Genomic DNA, 18,815 nt, shown 5'->3' on the forward strand with positions numbered 1-18,815 from the left:
GATCTGTCCTCTGTTTGCAATCTGGTCACCCCAGACACTACAGGGTTTGGAGGCAAAGCTGAAAAGTCACAGCCAGAATAGCAGAAATTTTCCTGCCCAAAGACCACTGGAGCTTTCTGAAATCCCTGCCAGGGCTCTTGTTCATGAGATGTGATCCAACTCTCAATATCCAGCAGAAGTGAAAGGTTGTCTCCAGGTTTATCTTACACCCAGCTCTCACTCCAGCCTAACATCCACATCCTCAGCTGGGCAGATGAGGCTGGTTGTCTTCCCCGGTTCTCTCTTGTCCTCAGTGGAGGACTGAACCTGTTTTCCTTCAAACAGGTGACTGGGAAGCCCCTGAGTTTACTGGAAAATTTCCCCTTCCTCTCTCCCAGAATGACTCATGCCCAGGTCATACCATGCACTGGGCACATCCTCCCAACGTGCTGAGCTCCATGGCTTGGCTGCGCTGGCAAGGATAAACTTGCGAAGCTGAAGATTGCAAAGGGTCCTTCCCCTTGAGGAAAATGGTACTGGGTTTCATCACACACCCTTGGGACTTCTGAAACAGCAGGGCAGGACTGGGACACATAAGGAAAACCTGCGGCAGGAGCCTCCTGTGAGTTGTACACCCCAGAACCACGGCTCTGAAAGTCTGTGTGGAGCAGAGATCCTTCCAGGATTACTCACATGTTGTATCCTTGTGCATGATGGGTGCAAATCTCCAATTTTGTCTCTCTCTATCAACCTTCTGCTCTTGCTGTCTCCTCATGCATGCCTCTTGCTTGTCTCTATCTTTGTCACTGTGTACATATCTGTCTGTCTGTGGCTCTGGTAGCCTTCAAAGGCCCTGAGTTCATTTGATTTCATTATCATTTCCCATCTCTTGAGCTCTATCTCTTTGTTTTTTCCCCTTTTCTCATTATAATTTACATGCGGCTTGGGTGCATGCTGGAAATGAAATGCGAATTTGATAAAGCAGCCACAGCTCTTGCTTCCAACCGTGGCCTGAAAGCCCTGAACCCCTTGGAGAAAAGCAGGCTGTCTTTTTTTTTTTTTTTCCATAAAAGGGGAAAAAACATAATTTTTTTTTCCATTGCACTGGCATAGAATGAAATTCCTCCAGCAATTACCAGGAGATAATGGCCTGAAATTAAACAGTCCTATCTCATTCTCTAACTATAGGACTTTTTATTTTTTCAAACTATTGAATACCAGGCGAACAATAATCAGGCAGGCATTAGGCATTCACACACAGGCTACCTGGGATATGAAAGTCCATACACACAGCAGAGCTCCTTTTATTTTTTGTTATTAGTAAGGCACGCACAGCCCTATGCAGATGGAGAGAGGCATTAGCCTGGTGCCCAGCAATGCTAATTCAGGTGCAGGCACCACTGCTGCCTTGCTCCTGGAAGCACCTAATTGATGATGGAGGGGTGGGGGAGCTTCCCTGTGCTCTTGCCTTGCCCATCTGTGCCATCCACAGTGCCATTCCTGGCAGCCCTGTCCTCCTTTTGTGACACAGTGAATGTACAGAAGGAGTTGAAGGAGGATGGGGGTCAGGTCAGGTCCTTGTGCACTGCATGGGAGTTTTCTGGGCTTTGCAGCCCCACACACTCCCGCAGGTGATCCCATCCTGCTTTTCCCTGCTCTGCTGATCTCTCCAGGAGCAGCTGCAGGGCTCTGCCATGGCCTTGGAGTTGGCACACCGTGTTGAAGCTGCCTGGCACAGACAGAGCCAGCACACTGCTTCCTGCTGAGCCAATCTCACTCAAATTACCCAGGAGATTTCAGCAAAAGAGTAATTGAGCTGCTCTGACTTAGACACAGCTTGATGTACAAGTGGAAGGGAAAAATTCCAGGAGGAAGGAGCTTGACTCCTAAAGCTGGTGAGAGGAAAAAAGAGGTGAGGAGACAGCTGGGACTGAACAGCGTGCTCTGGGTGGATTAAATGCACCGTCAATGGACTCCACAGAAGGTTTGAAAAGATGGAGTCACGTGGGGTGGGGAGAGATAGTTGCTTGCAGTGACAGGGACACACATCCTACTGGAGCCTGGGACTTGCAGGAGGTGCCTGCACGTCTTGTTGAACTGTAAAAGACATTTTGAATCCAGGTGCTGAATTCCAGAAAGAGCAGAGGGCAGGGACACATTGGAGAGGAGGCACTCCCCATTGTGTCTCATCCTGGAGAAGGTGGTAAGGCTGGGGGTGTTCTGCTCCCAGTTAGGTGTGACAGTGACCTGCCACTGTCCTGCCACACACACAGGCGGCTGCAGCTCACAGGAATGCACCCCCAGCTTGGGAGCTGTTCTATCCAGTAGCAGAGGTGCCTTCTCCATCTGTGACTTGTGCCAAGCTAAAATTTAGAGGGATGGAATGGCACATGGAGCTGGGGGAAGAATATAATGTTCCAAGTTCCCAAAATGGCTTTTCCACCAGAAACTTGGATTCACCTCATGGATTCCTCCTGCTGCAAAATTATTTATAAAAAGAACTTTTTAAAGTTGTTGAAACAACCTCCTTCAATATCTGCATGGCACAGTATCTTTGCTTGGAAATATCTTCGCTGTCTAATACTTGTCCGTGTATAGTCATGAGTTAAAATTAAAACAGAAATCATATGAAGTACTCCCAAGTCCACCAAACAGCACAACATATTTTTGAGTGAGGGGGATTGATGGGTGGCTTTTCAGTTCCCCAGAGCAGCTTTTTCTCCTGAAGTGAAACTGCAAAATTCAGCATCACAAATACCACGTCCTCTTGAACCAGGCAGGAGACAGGAGAGAGCCCTGGAGGCTTTCTGCAGAGCTGGCCATGATCCTGTGTAGGCAGGCAGGGGCTCTGCTCTCTCAGCCCAGCTGGGAATGCTCCAGAAGGGTTAACAAGATAACAGGGACTGGCAGAGTCGTGCCTATAATTTATTAAGGCTTTCAAAAGGCTTTTGATAAAGTCCCTCATAGGAGACTATTAAGGAAACCTGGTAACCACAGGATGAGAGGAAAAGCCAAGGCATGGATTAAAACCAAGATAAGGCAGGGAAGGAAGGGAAGGAACAAATGGCCAATTCTCAGCAGGCAGAAAGGTTAATAGTGGAGAGCCTGAGGTCACCCCAGGCCCTGAGTGGCTGAATATATTTATTAACACGAGCACAGAGGGAAAGGGAGCAGCGTGGCTGTGGAGCTCTCTGGGGGCTGCTGCAGCAAGGCAGATGGGGGTGAGATGTGGCAGCAGCCCCATGGTGGGATGGGATGGGATGGGATGGGATGGGATGGGACGGGACGGGACGGGACGGGACGGGATGGGATGGGATGGGATGGGATGGACAGACAGTTGGCGATAGTGCATCTGGAGCTGTGCTTGCGGCCAGTGAGGGAGCTCTGGTTAACTCCCAGATGGCTGTAGCTGCTGGTGGGGTGCACAGGGGGATTGTGAAAGACACTGCCCTGGGCTCTAGCAGAGGAGCCTGGGCAGCGTGAGACAGCTCACATCTAACTCAGAGGCAGAACGGTCAGATTCAGTTGGGAACAAGCCCCAAACAGAGCTAACAGGATTCCCTTTACATCAATGAGACAGATTTGATTCTGTCTATCATTGGGTCTTGTCTATGACCCAATATCATTGGGTCTTAGACAAGTATTTGTCACTTTTCACATCAGAAACAAGGACAACATCTCTTTATCCCCAGCAGGGCAGGATGGCAGCCCTCTAGACTCAAGGGAAATGCAAAAGCCAAGTTAGTGAATTTAAATATAAATCTTAGTGATGAGCAGGGTCCAAAGGAGCAGTCTGGAAAAACTGCCTGATGAGCATGAGGAGCAATAATGGGTATTGACTTGGTGAATATTATCCATCCTGTGCAAACACCCCAGTGGAGCAAACAACCTGGTGGAACAAACAGCCTGTGGACACCTGATTAAACAGTGTTTGTGATAACTAGTGGAGAATGCCTTTTTAATTACTTTTGTGTGGGGGAATGCAGATTTGTGAGGAAAGTCCCTTCTGTTTTGTTTTTATGGACACAACAGCTTGAAATACTGACTTGAGAAATGGCTCCAATGAAAAGTTTGGAAGATGGGAGAAAACTTTTGGTCTTTATTAGAGACAAGGAAATGTAAAGATTTCCTCATTTTAAAAAATGACCTGACTGGAAGAAACCATAAAGGAAAAGCCTAAACTACCACAAAGCATTTTGAAACTCTTATAATACAGAACATCCAAAATCATTAACATGAGGTATTCCTCAAGAATTACATTAATTCAAACAATTTTAATTAATTTTTTGTTTCCAATTTTGACTTTTTTTTTCCTTAGAAGAGTAAAATTTAGAAAATTGATGAAACTTTTGGCGACAAAGCCTCACAGAGAAAATTGCTCATCTGAAATCCATGCAGGGATGAGCTGTGTAAGGAGGAATTAGATCTCAGCAGTAATCTCAGTCATGGGGTTTCATAATTGTGTGCTCCATGTTTTGAACATCCGCACCCTTTTAATGGATTTTCCTAGGTTAATTATACCATTATTTCACCCTGCGTGTATAAAACTGGCTGTTCAAAGTCAACTGTAAATGAAAATTGCAGCTGTTAAATCGCTGGGGTGGCTGACTTGCTGGCTGCAAAACAAACACGGCACCCACTAATTGGCCTGTAAACAAGGGTGGTGGGGAAGGGCTGGGGCGAGTCTCTGGCATCCATCGGGCACCATCTAGTAGGAAACTGAGCATCGGGAATGCCAGAGTCTCTGGAAAGACTCTCTGGATGCCAAGGTCAGCAGATGGCCCGGGGGGACAATCCCAGAGGCTGAGCTGTGTGCACATTTTCTCTTTCCTCCCAGGTCACTTGTTGCCTGCAGTGTTAATTGTCCATTAGGGAAAACAAGCAAACAAACACATGTGCCTGCTCAAGGTGACTCCAGAGGGTAGGAAATGCTGGAAGAGCACTTCTCACCTTCTCTGTTGGCAGAGGGAAGGAGACAGATGCCTGACTCATGTCCACACCACCACTGACAGCAGCTGGACAATAGACTCAAATAAACAAGGAAAAATCATCCAAAGAATCAACTTTCTGGAGTTTCTGTAGATAGCTTAAGATGATGCCATTTGAGGTTTTCGGGCTTTCTGGGTCCTTCTGTTTCTCTTTTTGCCCTCTTCTTCTTCCTCCTCATCCTCGTTGGAAACTGATAGGAAGAAAATAGGATGCTGAGGAAACATCCTTCAGCTGAATTTGCCACCTTGTGGATGTCGCAGCGTTTTGCAGAGATCCCTCCACAGTGGAGAGAGCAGCAGGAGGCAGTCTGTGTCTGCTGGGACCTCCTCGGTTTTGCTGCTTGTGCCCCTCAGCTGCCCCTCAGCTCTCACTGGACAGGCATCCCCAAGGATGTGCAGCCTGGGCAGAGAACCTCACCTCAGGCCCTTGGAGCTGCTTGGGACTTGGCAGACCACCAAATTCGTTTCCCCAGGATGCACCTTCTCCCTTGGAGCATCATCAAATAGCTTTCCCCCCCTGCTTTTGAAAGATCAAAGTATAAAAGTCTGCCGGTGAGCCTTACCATCCTCCACCAGGCAACCGCTATTTTAAGTGGAAACTAGTGTTTCAGCTAATTTTAGTTCTATCTCTGGAACTTGTGATGGCAGTCCCTGAGAAACCTGAGGGCTCTATCAGACCAGAAGGCATTTTAACTCGGGGTCCCAGAGAGCAGTCCCTCCAGTCTGCCTCCAGCAGGAAAGGCAAAGACAAAGCTGTGCAGCTGTGATAAAAGCAGGTAACACTGACTGCAGCTTTCTTGGCTGTTCTGTGAGCATCAAGTAACCAGGGAATGGGAAGGCCCCATAAGACTCTTTTCAGGCTGTTCCCTGTCTTGAGGCAGAAGCAGCTCTAGTGAAACCAAGCACATGCTTCTCTCACCATCCCTATAAGGGGATAACTTGGGCAACAGAGCCTTAACTCTGCACAAAGCTCTTTTTTTTTGTGTCTCTCCATAATGTCCCTTGCTGGTGTACGCAAGTGTTAGGGAAAATTTTTAAAGTAACCTAAAAAGTTAAGTTTGCCAAAACATTTGTCTGCTCTGAGCTTCTCCTTGCTGTAGCGCCTCTTTGGTGCTGAATGTGCACGAGGAGCAAGGAAACTCAGACTGGAATTAGGGACAATAAAGTTTGGGACAGGAGTTGCTCAAGAACAGTACTAGGGACTGGTGGTGTTCTGAGGTCCTGTGGGTGAGGTGTCACAGTTTATGAACGAGAAATGGGTTCTGCAGTGAGACACAGGTCCTGTGTCACTCCAAGGTCACGCAGTCAGCTGTCCCTCCTTCAGCTGGTGCCTCACCACCAGGCTCACGAGACCTGGGGTGAAAGGGTGCAACAGGTTAAGGGGGAATTAATTCCACTTCAGATGCAGTTCTGGAAGGAGCTTGCCCTGAAAGAGTCTCACTGTCACCAGTGTGGGTTGAAAACCATAAAGCAGCCTGTGTGCCTCATCAAGTTTTTGCATTGCTCAGCAAGGTAGCCGTCTTGTTTAACGTATTTATTAATGATCTGGAAGTAGAGGTAAACAGCTTGTTAATTACATTCTCCTGCCTCAGTTGGGAGGCATTGTGAATGCCAGTGCAGATTGGGTAATAATAGAGACATCAGAGACATTAGGAAGACATGCAGGAAAGAAAATGAACTCCCTCCTGGCTCAGGGAAGTCACAAAATAATCCAGGACTGGGTTTTTGAGCAGCAGCAGTGATTCAGGTTGGGAAAAGACCAGTGACCAGCATGGAAGAGAGGGATTTTAGAGCAGGCAAACGTGTTTAAGGTACTCAGGATGGGTGGCACAGGAGAGAACTGAGTGTGAGTGTGAGAAACAATCCTCTCTCTCCTCCCTTCTCAGGCTGCCATGCTCCTTGCTGTATTTCAGAGCAGCAATGACTAACGGATCCTGTCTCAAGGAAGAGTTACAAATATGATCAGAGGCCCTGGGAAGGGCAAAATTGCTTCATGAGGAAAGATTAAAAGTGCTTGCATACGTCAAGCTCAGTTAAATGATGTTCAGGGAAGGTGGGATAACAGCTGACAAATATTTGAGCGGCATAAATCTGAGCAGTGACAGTGGGCTATAAATACAGCACAGGAGCTCTTGTGGGGTGCAGGTGTCATTTTGAATATACCTAACATCTGTCATGGTGCAGGTCGGGGAAGCAGCAGTGCCTGTGTGGCTGCTCCCAAGCACTGAGATTTGAGATACGGAAGGGAAGGGTGGAAGGTGAAATATCTGCATTTACCACTGTGACTTACCACTCCTGGGCAGCAGCACAGCCAGCTGCTGCAAGAGCTGTGAGCAGAGGAGCAGCCTGCTCCTTATCAAGACTGAACTACCTGCTTGTGCAGTAATGGGGAGGGGAAAAAGTTCTAAGTCTCTTTTAGCAGCTGGGAGACAGGAAGGGAGCTGGGAAAAAGGTGCCCTGCATGATTTTGGCACTGGGACCTCCTGGCACAGGTAAGCTCTAATGCGCCTCTGATGTCCCAAGGAAATGAGATTATGAAAGTCAGTGTATGACTGCAAACACTGGCTGGATCAACAGCACATCTACAGACCTGTCTGGAACCTCCCTCCCTGTTAAATACAGGTTTAAAAACTAGGGTTAAAAACTGTAGTCTGGGCATGAAGAAAAGATGTGACATAGGGACTTATGTGTGAAGGAAGATCTGTGCAAAACTGCAAGGAGTCCGTTTTGTCAAAGAGAGTTTCAAGCAGTGAGGATACAAGAATATGCCTGTCATTGGGAAAGGGGAATATATGTTATCAATACCTGTCCACAGCCTCAGCTGGCCTTAGGCCTCTCTGCTTCGACAAAGGTGTCTCAGAAAGCTCCTCAGGGCTGTCAGTGGGAATGCTGCAGATCTATTTATGGATTCACCAGAAAAAAAAATGCTCTTTTCTGTAGTTTGTCAGCCAGAATCACTAGAGGAGGGGTCTGGAGCTGGGAGTACAGCAGTACAGCAATGTAAAGAGAAACATCATCTTGACTCTCTTTGGGAGTCACTGTCTTAGTGAAGCAATGGTATTGAGAACAAAGTGTCTAAAACCAAAATCCTGTCTCTGAGCAGTGGAATTATCTCACCAACAGCCTTAGACCACAAAAACTTGTCTGGTGCTGGTCAGGAGTGATAGGTCTACTGGAAAATCTCAAGTATTTCTTTCCTTTCCCTTCCTGGGTCAGGATTTCCCTTTCCTTACAGGAGCTTCCTAAACAACGCAAGGGAGCTCACTTATCCAACAGGCTTTCAAAGAAAGTTTAACTAAAGTAGGTGCCTTGCAGAGAACACTCCTCTGTTGGCTTCAGAGAAATGAGCCAGCAAATCTGATGGCTTTTTCTCATCCTTGAAGTATTAAGTGGCTTCTTTTTTGGATTCATGACACAGGAGCTTTCCTTGCACCCTGCAGGGTTCTTATGCCCTCCTCAGAGTGGTTTTTGAACAACTTGCCTGCCACTTCAGACTGCATCCGACTGTGGGATCCTCTCAAAAACACAAGCTCTCTGTGCACTGATAACTGAGAAGTGTCTTTTCAGACTTAAGTTCCTCTTCTGCAGCTCCTACTAAATACAGCACTTAGAGCTTTTATGGTGTTTTTCATTTCCAAAGTGCTTTACAAACATTAATAATACAAAACACATGAACTCCACTGCCACAGTAATACCCTAATCCTTTCTCTTATCTCCTCTTAGGGCTCAGAACTTCCAGCCCAGCAAAAGCCCACAAGCTCTGGAGTTCTCTGACAAATAAACACCATTAAAAATAATCTCTGGATGTTTTCTACTTCCTCTTTTAAAAGTGCCTTTCTACATCCCTTCATGCCAATAATCCATTAATCCAGTCAGTTGCTGGGTTATGAACTGTGTATGGTAATTGGCTTGAAGAGTACTGCATTTCTGGGCTACAGCTCTCTGGACTACATTTGCAGCAGCTTTATAGGAGGACTGCACACAGGCGCCACATCCCTGTGAACCTGTGACTCAGTGTAGGCACTGGATTTTCCACCCTTGGAGCTAAACCCAGCTCTAGCTGTAGGCTGCAGCCTAAGGCTTGGCAAGCTCTTCTTTGCCAACCCTGAGGGGTGAGACTTGACCTCGTGCACCTGACACAAAACTGTGAGGACGTGTTCCCCAATCCTTCTGCCTGCTCCCTGCGTGCCCTGCAGAGCAGGCAGTAGCTCAGTGAGCAGGGCTGATCCAACACAAATTGATCACATCGTATGTTATGGAAAAATAAAATTGGAGGTGACTTGCCCAGATGTGCCGGGCTGCAAAGTGCAGCGGTTTGGTGGCTGTTTCATGAGCATCCTGGAGACTCCAGCAGCATGACTGGAAAACCCAGGGACTGAGCAGGACAAGGGACAATTATTTCATTCATCCAAAGGTACACTGTCTCTGAGTCAGAGCCACACATGAAGTTGTGTGTCATGGTATGATTTCGGTCTTGTTCCTTTAAGACAGGGGTTTGGCTTGCCTTCCATTCCCTCCAACATCCCTGCCTGATGCTCTGGATGCTGTATGGATACACATGAAGTGATACCAGCCTAAATCCACAAACCATACAGTAGAAGAAATGTCAGCCACAGCTTTCAGGTAAGGCTGACATGGTAAATGAGTCAGCCTTGGTGTGTCCCTCCGCCAACTGCATTGGGACCCTGGCCCTTGTAACTCTTCCAGTGACAAACTAGGTCATTGCTAAGTGCTTTGAAGCAGCTGCAGGTCAAGTAGGAGGTCTGTGGCAGGAATGTGGCTTGATGCCCACTCAGCACTGATCTGGTGCCCTCACCAGAAAGCTCTGCTTTCCTGGGTCATGCCTTGCTTTCAGCTTGCTGCAGTTAGTAACCATCTTTGCAGACACCTCAACAGCATCTGTCTCTAATGCTTGCCTGCACGTTTTTTTCTCTTTGCCCCTGCTCCGATTTTACCAGCCTTAATACATAATTTCCATTTCTACCCTTGATTTTGTATTCAGATTTAGCAACCTGCATCTCAAATTTATGCTTAATAATTCTCCTTATCAAGCCATCAAGTAATTTTCCTCCCTCAAATTACTGCCTCCCCCACTCTCTCTGCAACTCCTCCTCCTCTTTCTTCATCTCTCTTTTGTATCTGGCAATATTTCAGACTCCTTCCATAATTTGCTTGACTGTGTAATTGATCAGAATAACTCAGTTTTATTACAATTTGCTTGAAATCCCTTTGTTAGCAATTAGAACACTTTGTTTAAAGACAAATAAGATTTAATGCGACTCTCTCCTCCTTGGCAGCCTCCCAGTCTGGTCTTTCCATGCCTCCTTGCGTCTGTCTGCTCTGTGCTACCCTACCCAACAGCTGGCAGCAAATTCTCTGTTTCTTGCCTCTGGGATTCTGCCCTCTGCCTCTCCCTCTGCTACTTCTGGTGATGCCTGGTCCACCTTCCTCACTGATTTGCCAAGATTTATTGTGCTGGCATGGAGAATGTGGCATGCCTTCCCTCCCTTCACTGTACTCTCTCTGCCCCTGAAGAGGCTCAGGCTCCCAGTGCAGCAGCAAATGGGTCTGGACCAGTAATCAGGATATTGAAGTGGTTTTGGGCCACATGAGGAACATCCTCATGCCCAGAGGGCAGAGAGGCTGCCTGTTTTAAAAGAGCACAAAGGATTGTGAAAGGGACACAGGGGCGAGTTGGTAATGTGTGTATTTTTAGATTTAAAGTCTCATCCATAGTTACACACAATAAACAGTGCCTTGTATGTGTCTTGGGTATCTTTCCCAAAATGCCTTCAGCATACTAGAAATGATGCCTATCTGATAAATCCCAGAGATTAGCTGTCATCTCTACTGGGAAATGGCTCTCCAGCTGTCTGAACTACTGCAGCCCTGATGCTGTCAAAATCCAAAACCTCTCCAGTGCTCCCCTGGCTCACAGAGCCATGTCCCCTGTCTGTGGCTGATTCTGAAGGTGACTGTCAGCTGCCACCTGCCTGGAGATTTATTGCTTCACCCAGCCAAGCGTGGGGAGCAGGATAACAACTGCTGCAGAGGGACCTGGGCCTGAGACCCTTTCTGTGGTCTTAGCTTCACTTGGCACTGGTCTTACTGTAGGGTAGAAGTAGGTGGGCATGGAGCTGCACATGCAAGGGGTACGAGGATGTGGCCAGCACAAAGTGTGCAAGGAGGATGACATGGAGACAGGACCTGGCACCTGGGCCCAGACCCTCATCTGAACCCTGATTTGTGCTCAGAGCTCATCCTTCCCCACAAGCCCCCCTGTGGCAGCCTCCTTCCCTTTACCAGAGCCCTGTCCCCCTGATGGACATGCTGAGTCCCCATGTCTTGGCAGGTGACACAGCATGGCAGGACCCAGCACAGCAGCTGCATCAGGATGCAGGCTTCCCTCCAGGCTTCCCTCCAGGGAGGTCTCCTCCATCGCATGGATTCTTTCTCCAGACCTGGCTGTCCAGCTGAGAGGAACTCAGGCTACCTGCTGCGCCTCACAATTGGGGACTCAGGAGGCTCCTGAGCAGGCAAGAGGTGTCACCTGTCACCTCCTGGACAGGCCGTGCATTCTTAATCTGCAGCAGCACCTTAATCCAGGGAGTGGCAAGTGAGGCAATGGCAAAAACAATACAAAACTGTCTCCCTCACTCTGGAAAAGCCTCATCAGGAGCATTGTATTCAGTGTCTGCCTTGCCTTGGGAAACTGTAAATGCATCTGTCTGGGAGGATGCAGCCGTGCAGGCTCCAGAACAGTGGTTATTTCTCCCAGGGGATTTTGGATCTAGCAATGTAATTTCAATAGCCTGATGCTTTGTGTGCTGGCAGAGGCAGGGAGCCAGAGGGATGGGCTCATCCAGGCACTCTCCTTTATGCCTGAGTGGGTAGTGTGTCCATCAAGGCAGTGGAGGAAATCCATGTGGTTAACACAGTGTGTCACGAAATATCAAAATATGCCACAGGATTTCCGGCCAAAATGTCAAGTAGGGTCTCATGAAAATATCTGACACTGGAATTACCCTCTGCCAAAGCTCAGTGGAGTTGCACTGTGGCTGGACAGTAAGAGCGTGCTATTTGCAATCGACTCAGAGCTGCTCTGTTAGCACTGGGATTTACACTGCTGAGCTTCTTTCCAAGTACATTTCATAAACCTGGGTTTAACTTCTTGCTCTGTGAGCATTTTCTACAGGCCGGTCTGGATCCTGCAGCCAGCTCCCTGCCCTTTGGCACTTTGCTCTTTGAACAAAGAAATGCTTTAAATATTTCAAAATATCCTTAGAAGGTGCTGTACATAACAAATGTAGGTGACTGGCAACTCAATACCTTCAGCTTCATGGGAGTTCTGACTAGCTGATTTAAAAACCCTTAACTAATTAAAAAACCTTTAACTGATTAAAAACCCCTTCGCTGAATTTAAAACCCCATTCTAAATCTTTGGGAGTTTTGGAGTTAAATGCTTGAGAAGAGAAAAGCGGTATTGAGCGATTGCAAGCCACACAGAACTGCTTGCTGCAAGGTGACCACTAGTATTGGAAAGAGCTTATTTTGTACCAGCATTTGCATTCTGACATTCTTGGTCTGAGCCATCACCTGGGCTCACTCAGGATGTGAAAACAGGAAGGGAAAACGAGCACAGGGATGCTGGCAGTCTGACAGAGCAGGCAGCAAACACACCATCCACTGCTGCCCTTGGCCAGGGAATCTGCTGGTGCCCAGGAGGGGCAGGAGCTGGAGGAGGGACCTTGTGCTGCATGGCTCTGGGGCTGTTGCTGGTGCTGGAGGCAGCTGTGTTTCACAAAAGGGACAGCAAATAAACCACCATGCTATTTGCGTTTTGTCTGACTTTAATTCTGTCTCCCTGCTGGCTGAGCTGGGTCTTGAAAGGAGCCTGTTGCTTTTGTTGATCTCTTCTGGTTCTTTTGAAAAAAGAATCAATGCATTAAAGAGGTACAATTAGTGATGCAGTGGTAGGTTACTTGTTTCAGGGAATTTCTCAGAATTACTTTTTTCCCCTCCTGTTGCTGGTGCTGTCCATCATGACCACCAGCCACAAGCAATATTATTTTTGATAACAAGACTTCTAGGGTTTTTTAAGTTAAACTCTTACTGTCAGGGTGTGAAATCTGGGCACTGAAGGATTGTAAGAGAGCTGAGACAGCCAGAAGACAGTCAGCAGCTTTGCCTGCCAGTTCTCTGCAATAGCAGGAGCTCAGGTGTCTTGCAGCAGATGGGAAGGACTCCGTGCCACTCAGTGCTGCGTGGGGCTGTGGAGGTATCTTGGTGCTGCTGCCTGAGATCCTGGCACAATCAGCCTGCACTGCTCATCCTCTCAGAGGCCAGCAGTGTTGTCTGCTGGTGGAATTACTTTCTATGAACAGCTCCAGTTCTCAGTTGTAAAATGCATCCTCAGAAAGCAGGGAAGTTGTAGATGCTGGTGGGGACTCACTGAGGGTAGATGTAAGGCAAGTATTTCCTTTGTTGCCTCAATCCCTGTGAAATTTACATGGTGGATTTCGCTGGGAGTCCAGGAGCAGAGGTGGAGAGGCTTAGGCCCTTTCAGTATTGAAGCTGGTTAGTTTGACATTCTCCAGTCAAGGTCTCAACCTTGTGGCACTCTGTCTTACCAACCCAATGAAGCAAAACTTTTGGGTGAAGCAAGAATGGCAGTCACAGTCCTTTGCTGAGATGTCAGCTCCAAGCCCAGTTGGTAGTGAGCTAAGCCAACTATATCCCTATGTCTTAATACAAATTTCACTGGTCTTCAGTCTCAGTGCAGGATGACTTGTCTGGTGTGAATAGAAATGTCTGAGCTTATATAAGACTTCTACAGTCAGACCCTGGCATGTCTTCAGGCTCCTCTCACAGTGTGGAAGACTGCCTTCTCTCTGTCTCCCTTCCTCTCCAGCTTGGCAGGCTACGAGGTGTCAGGGTGAGGTAAAAAGATGCTTCCATTCATAGCACGCTTCCCTACGGATTCCTGAGAACCTGCAGCACGAATCCAGCCCCATGTGTTATAACTCCTTTGCAGGGCTCCTGGCTGATCAGGACATCCCTGATGTAAACTTGGCCAGAGGAGCCAATAGAGCAAGAGTCAAAGTAGCAGAGTGAGCAGTTTACGCTGTAAATCCCAATCCTTGCAAAACATGCAGATGAGATTCAAATTTGCCCTCCTTTGCAATATGAGTAATCATCACTCACATGCTTCTTCCTTCCCTCTGCTCCTCAACAGGGTCCAAAGGCCAGTTATAAAATGTTCCTTTCCCTGATCCCATCCTCATGGCTCCCAATGCAGCACCGCATTCCTTCTGTCCGCGGCCGAGCTCCTTTGGCTTGGGGGACAGCAATCCAGAAGGCTGATGCGTGCCTGTGTTTATTTTTTACACACTCTTGCTGTTTTATGGTGTTTTTTGTGGTCGAGGGGTCAGCTGGGAGCAGAAATAATTTGCCTGCCTTGGGGAAAAATATGTATCTATTAGCTTTCTTGACTGCAGTTGGAAAAGCTCGGTTCCTCCCTCCTTCCTGCCAGAGAGGCTGAGCATCTCCAAATAGCCCCGGGGACACTGGAGTGCTCACTGCATCCAAGCTGTGGGATCTGGCAGGATCAGGCACCACCCCTGGGTTGTGTTGCCTGAGCAGTTCTCGGTGGGTCATCATCAGCCACAAGCCTGGGAAAATTTCCGAGCTTGGAAATCGGTAGGAAAGATGATGCTGCCTTGATAAGGAAGTGTTGTGGCCTGTATTTTAGGGATTGAGTTGAGGGGGGTTCTCATGTGCTCTGGAGAACAAACCAGCCATGTCCATGTTCCATCTCTGAAGGCTCACTAGTTTCACCTCTCTGCTGTGCTCACGTTGGCTGGTCATGCCTCACAGTGTGCACTGCTGGCCACAGCACAGCCTGGAGCTCTTCTCTGTTTTTTGGTGAATGGGAATCTTGCTAGGTGTTTCCCTTCCAGGCAGTCCTTCCAATCATTTTAGCCACTCCATCCTTCTTTCCAACATGACTGGTACCATTTCCTGGTGCTGTCCATGGGGACCACACAGGCACCACAGCCCAGAAGTGCATTCACCACCAAAAAAGAGAAAGAGAAAAATGTCCACACAGCTCCTGAGTCACGTTTTACAAACTGCAGAGCATCTCATGACTTTGTCCTTTCAAAAAGCTTCTTCTGGCCCTCCAAGAAGGTTGAGTTCTGCACCAGGGCTTGGCTTTGGTGCTTCACAGACCCTGAGGGTCAGTGTTTATGTTTCTCTGGTAGCCAGAGGGAAAAGCAAAGGAAGACACAAGGTTCCTCTGCAGCCTCAGCATGGGCAGAGGAGATCTGCTTCCAGGATGAGTCCTATAGGGAAATTAGTGCAAGCTAGCTGCTCCCAGCCTAGGGTGTCTTTGTGATCTCTGCTTTACTGTTGTATCACCTCCTTTGCCCTTGTGTCCTACCTTCTTGGGTGACCACCAGGCAGAGGAGCTTCTAAGCTGGAAAATGGCAGAGGATGGAGAGACAAGCTGTGTGAAGAATTCAGAGCAGAGATAAAAGGTGAATTGTCTCCATGACACAACACAGCTCTTTCTCTGTGTCTTAAAGCAATGGGCTGACAACTGCTTTACCATCATCATGCACCTTTCCCCTATCAAAGTGATATTTTTTGTCACTGAATGGTCTCATATTGACAGTCACGGAGAGTAAAATTCTTTATCATGGCCTGTAGAGGATGGGAATGGACAACAGCTTCCCACATGGAGATTCTTCAGCCACACCAAGGAAAGGGGCAATGGACATGTAAGGGCTGTGGATCCAAGCTCAGGCTGTGTTTGATGATGGGAAGATGTGGAAAGGTGCTGAGGTACTGGCACTGACGCAGAGGAGCTCTGGGTGCCCCATCCCTGGAAGTGTCCAAGGCAAGGCTGGATGGAGCTCTGAGCAATTTGGTTCAGTGGAAGGTGTCCCTGCCCATGACAAGGGATTTGGAATAAGGTGATCATTAAGAATCCTCCAACCCAAACTGTTTTGTGATTCTATGTGTAGTGCCCATTGAAAACTGAGGTGTTTTTGCAAAGCAATTTTTTCTTCTGTGGAAGCAATCCTAACCCTAACTGAGCTTTTCTACAGGTCTGAGGACAGTTTTCAGTTTGCAAACAGTTGTGCATGACAGCTGAGGTGTCAGGGGTGTAAATGCTATAAAGAGGCAGGGATGGAACTGGGAAGCAGAGGATCACCATGGGATATCTTCCCAGAACTGAGATGTTTCACTACTGCTGGATTGCTCACACACCCTGCCCAGCCAGGCAGAGGTTTGACCATGGGTCTCTCAGCACTATAAGGAGGTTGTCTGAGCAGCCACATCTGCCTCTGTCAACAGTGATGCTCATGGAGATGATGGATGTGACACTGAACACCTTGAGTGTACTTCTGATTCAAGAAGTTTGGGGGTTTACATGTATCATACGGAGGAAATGATCCTTCAGTAATCAATCAAGTTGGTGATTAATGCATTCTTGCCTTAGCAGAGATTTTACAACATTATTTCTCAGACACAGCTGGAGGGAAGGAAAATAATAAATCCTGAGTGTCAGGGGGAGTGAGCACTGGGAGAAGTTGTTCATTGTCCTTTCCAACAAAAGTACAGGGTGCAGTGAGTAAAATTAGCAGGTGACAGATTCAAAACAAGTACCTAATACAGTTGGCAAGTCCTTGTTGTAAGTGATAAAGGCTTTAATGAGTTCATAAATGCTGCTGGAGGTAACAATGCGAGCCACATTTGCAGCAAAAAGTCTCAAGATGCAAAACACAGGGCAGAGGTAAATATCAATTAGATATGCTGGCTCCTGCTTTTGTCACCTGCTGTGGGCTACTCTGGGATGCTGAGCCAAGGGGACCTTTGGGACAATCAGCCAAAGCTCCTTCATGCAGCAGCTGATTGCAAGCTTGGCTAAATTCCGAGTGTCCTGTTGCCTCATTCCCAACCTGAGCTGTTTGGGCGGCTCACACAATTCCAGCTCTGCTGCTGCTGCTGCTCCCAGCTTTCTGCATCTCCTGGGATGATCTCTGTGTGATCATCTGCTGTAGCACAGGCTGCAGCAAAGACAATCTTGTTTGTAAAATGAAATGAGTCCAAGAAGATTTGTCATTTGCATCACTGAGATTAAACAATACCCTTTATTTAAGAAAATCATAAAATAAAACTAAATCTTCACTTAACACTGTTTCTTCAAACTTGTAGTGATAAACATGCAGGGAAAGCTTTGCTCAATAATCTTGCAGCCTCCCTTCTGCAGCAGGCGATAAAGCAGGAATAACAAACTACCTGGAGCTGGCTACACACCAGCCACCACTCCGTCAGCACAGATAGGAGTTAATTATTTCCTATCAGCTGGCCAGGTCTGGAAAGTAAGGGGCAATGATTTCAAGGCTCCTCTTGTTAAGCAATGGTGACAAAAAAAAAGGGAGGATATTAGGATTATTGTCTGCTTCTTTCATGAGGAATAACAAGGATGGTTGGAGCAGAGCAATTAAGGAAGAAGGGATTTCATCTTCAGCAACTGCATTAATGAAATAAGAGATAGGTCTAAGAGAGAAATCCTTGAAAATATGAAGGATAATGTGGCTCATCATGGGGAGGATATTTGAATAACAAAGGTTTCAGCTTCTTCTTGTAGTGCAATGTGGGAGATGCACAGTAGTGAGAGAAACAGGCTCAGACCTTGAGCTGAGCAATTACCTGCAGGGAATTGTCCCACTGTGGGGCTGCCACCACACTTTCCCTTCATGTCTTTCCCATCACATATTGTCCTGTCCCATCAATGTCTGTGATCTTTTTGAGGAGTCCTGGAAGATTCCTCTTCTGCGTGAGTGTTTTGCCACAAGAGATGGTTTTCAGACTTTGCAGGATTTTCTGGGCAGAGGTGGGATGGGAAATGCATTGGGGTACATCTTTGGGAAGATGTGCCTGAGACAAACAGGGGGCACCTGGTCCTCAGCCCACATTGGCACCCCAGCTCTCAGAGTGAATGAATCCATTTTGCTTTGGTGCCACATCACCCAGTCCTGAGGCAGAATAACTTTTTTCACTGTGATGACAAAGCAGACCCATGTACTCCAGTATAGTATCGATGCAGGATGGTAAAAAGGATCCTAAAAATCATTTTCTACATACCTACTCTACATACCTCCATTCCAAATGGGAATTTCTCTCTCCGTGCTGAGGTTTCTTTCCTTATTTCAACCATGTCTCTATTAGCAGTGTGATTTTTACCAGTTAAAGTTATGCCACTAAAAGCCTTGATTTACAGTTTTGGAATTATTCCTCTTCACAGATGGAAATGGTTAAACCAGCATAAGGCACCTTTATCCTGAGATAACCAAGTCCATGCAAAGGCAGGTTCTAATACTTTTAACAATACCAGCACTGTTAGAGAGCCAGCTATCACTTGTTAAAGGCAGACAAGCCCCGTGTTAAAAACTCCTCTTAAGACTGCTGTTTTTTATAAAAATGGTGCTCCATTCCTCCCTAAGACTAATGAAATATGATACAGGAAATCAACATGGCACCGGATATTTATTAGAAATGTAACCCAAACCTGAGAAACATCTCAATGCAATAAAAATACAGATTTGCAAAGACAACAGAACATGACTAAATGCATCATGAGAAATAAATCAGAGACTACCTTCAGTTTATATTTGGAAAGATGACTGTTCCTTATTCTCTTTAATCATAAATTCCTCAAAATAAGACCTCATTTATACCAGGAACAAGCTGCCAAGGGTTATATTGCATTAACCTTCTAGGGATTTCTTCAGATGTGATGGGCTGGGTTTCTTAGCTGAGCACAGAGTGCCAGACTCA

This window comes from Zonotrichia leucophrys, chromosome Z (assembly GCF_028769735.1).
Source record: "Zonotrichia leucophrys gambelii isolate GWCS_2022_RI chromosome Z, RI_Zleu_2.0, whole genome shotgun sequence".
NCBI classification, from domain to species: domain Eukaryota; kingdom Metazoa; phylum Chordata; class Aves; order Passeriformes; family Passerellidae; genus Zonotrichia; species Zonotrichia leucophrys.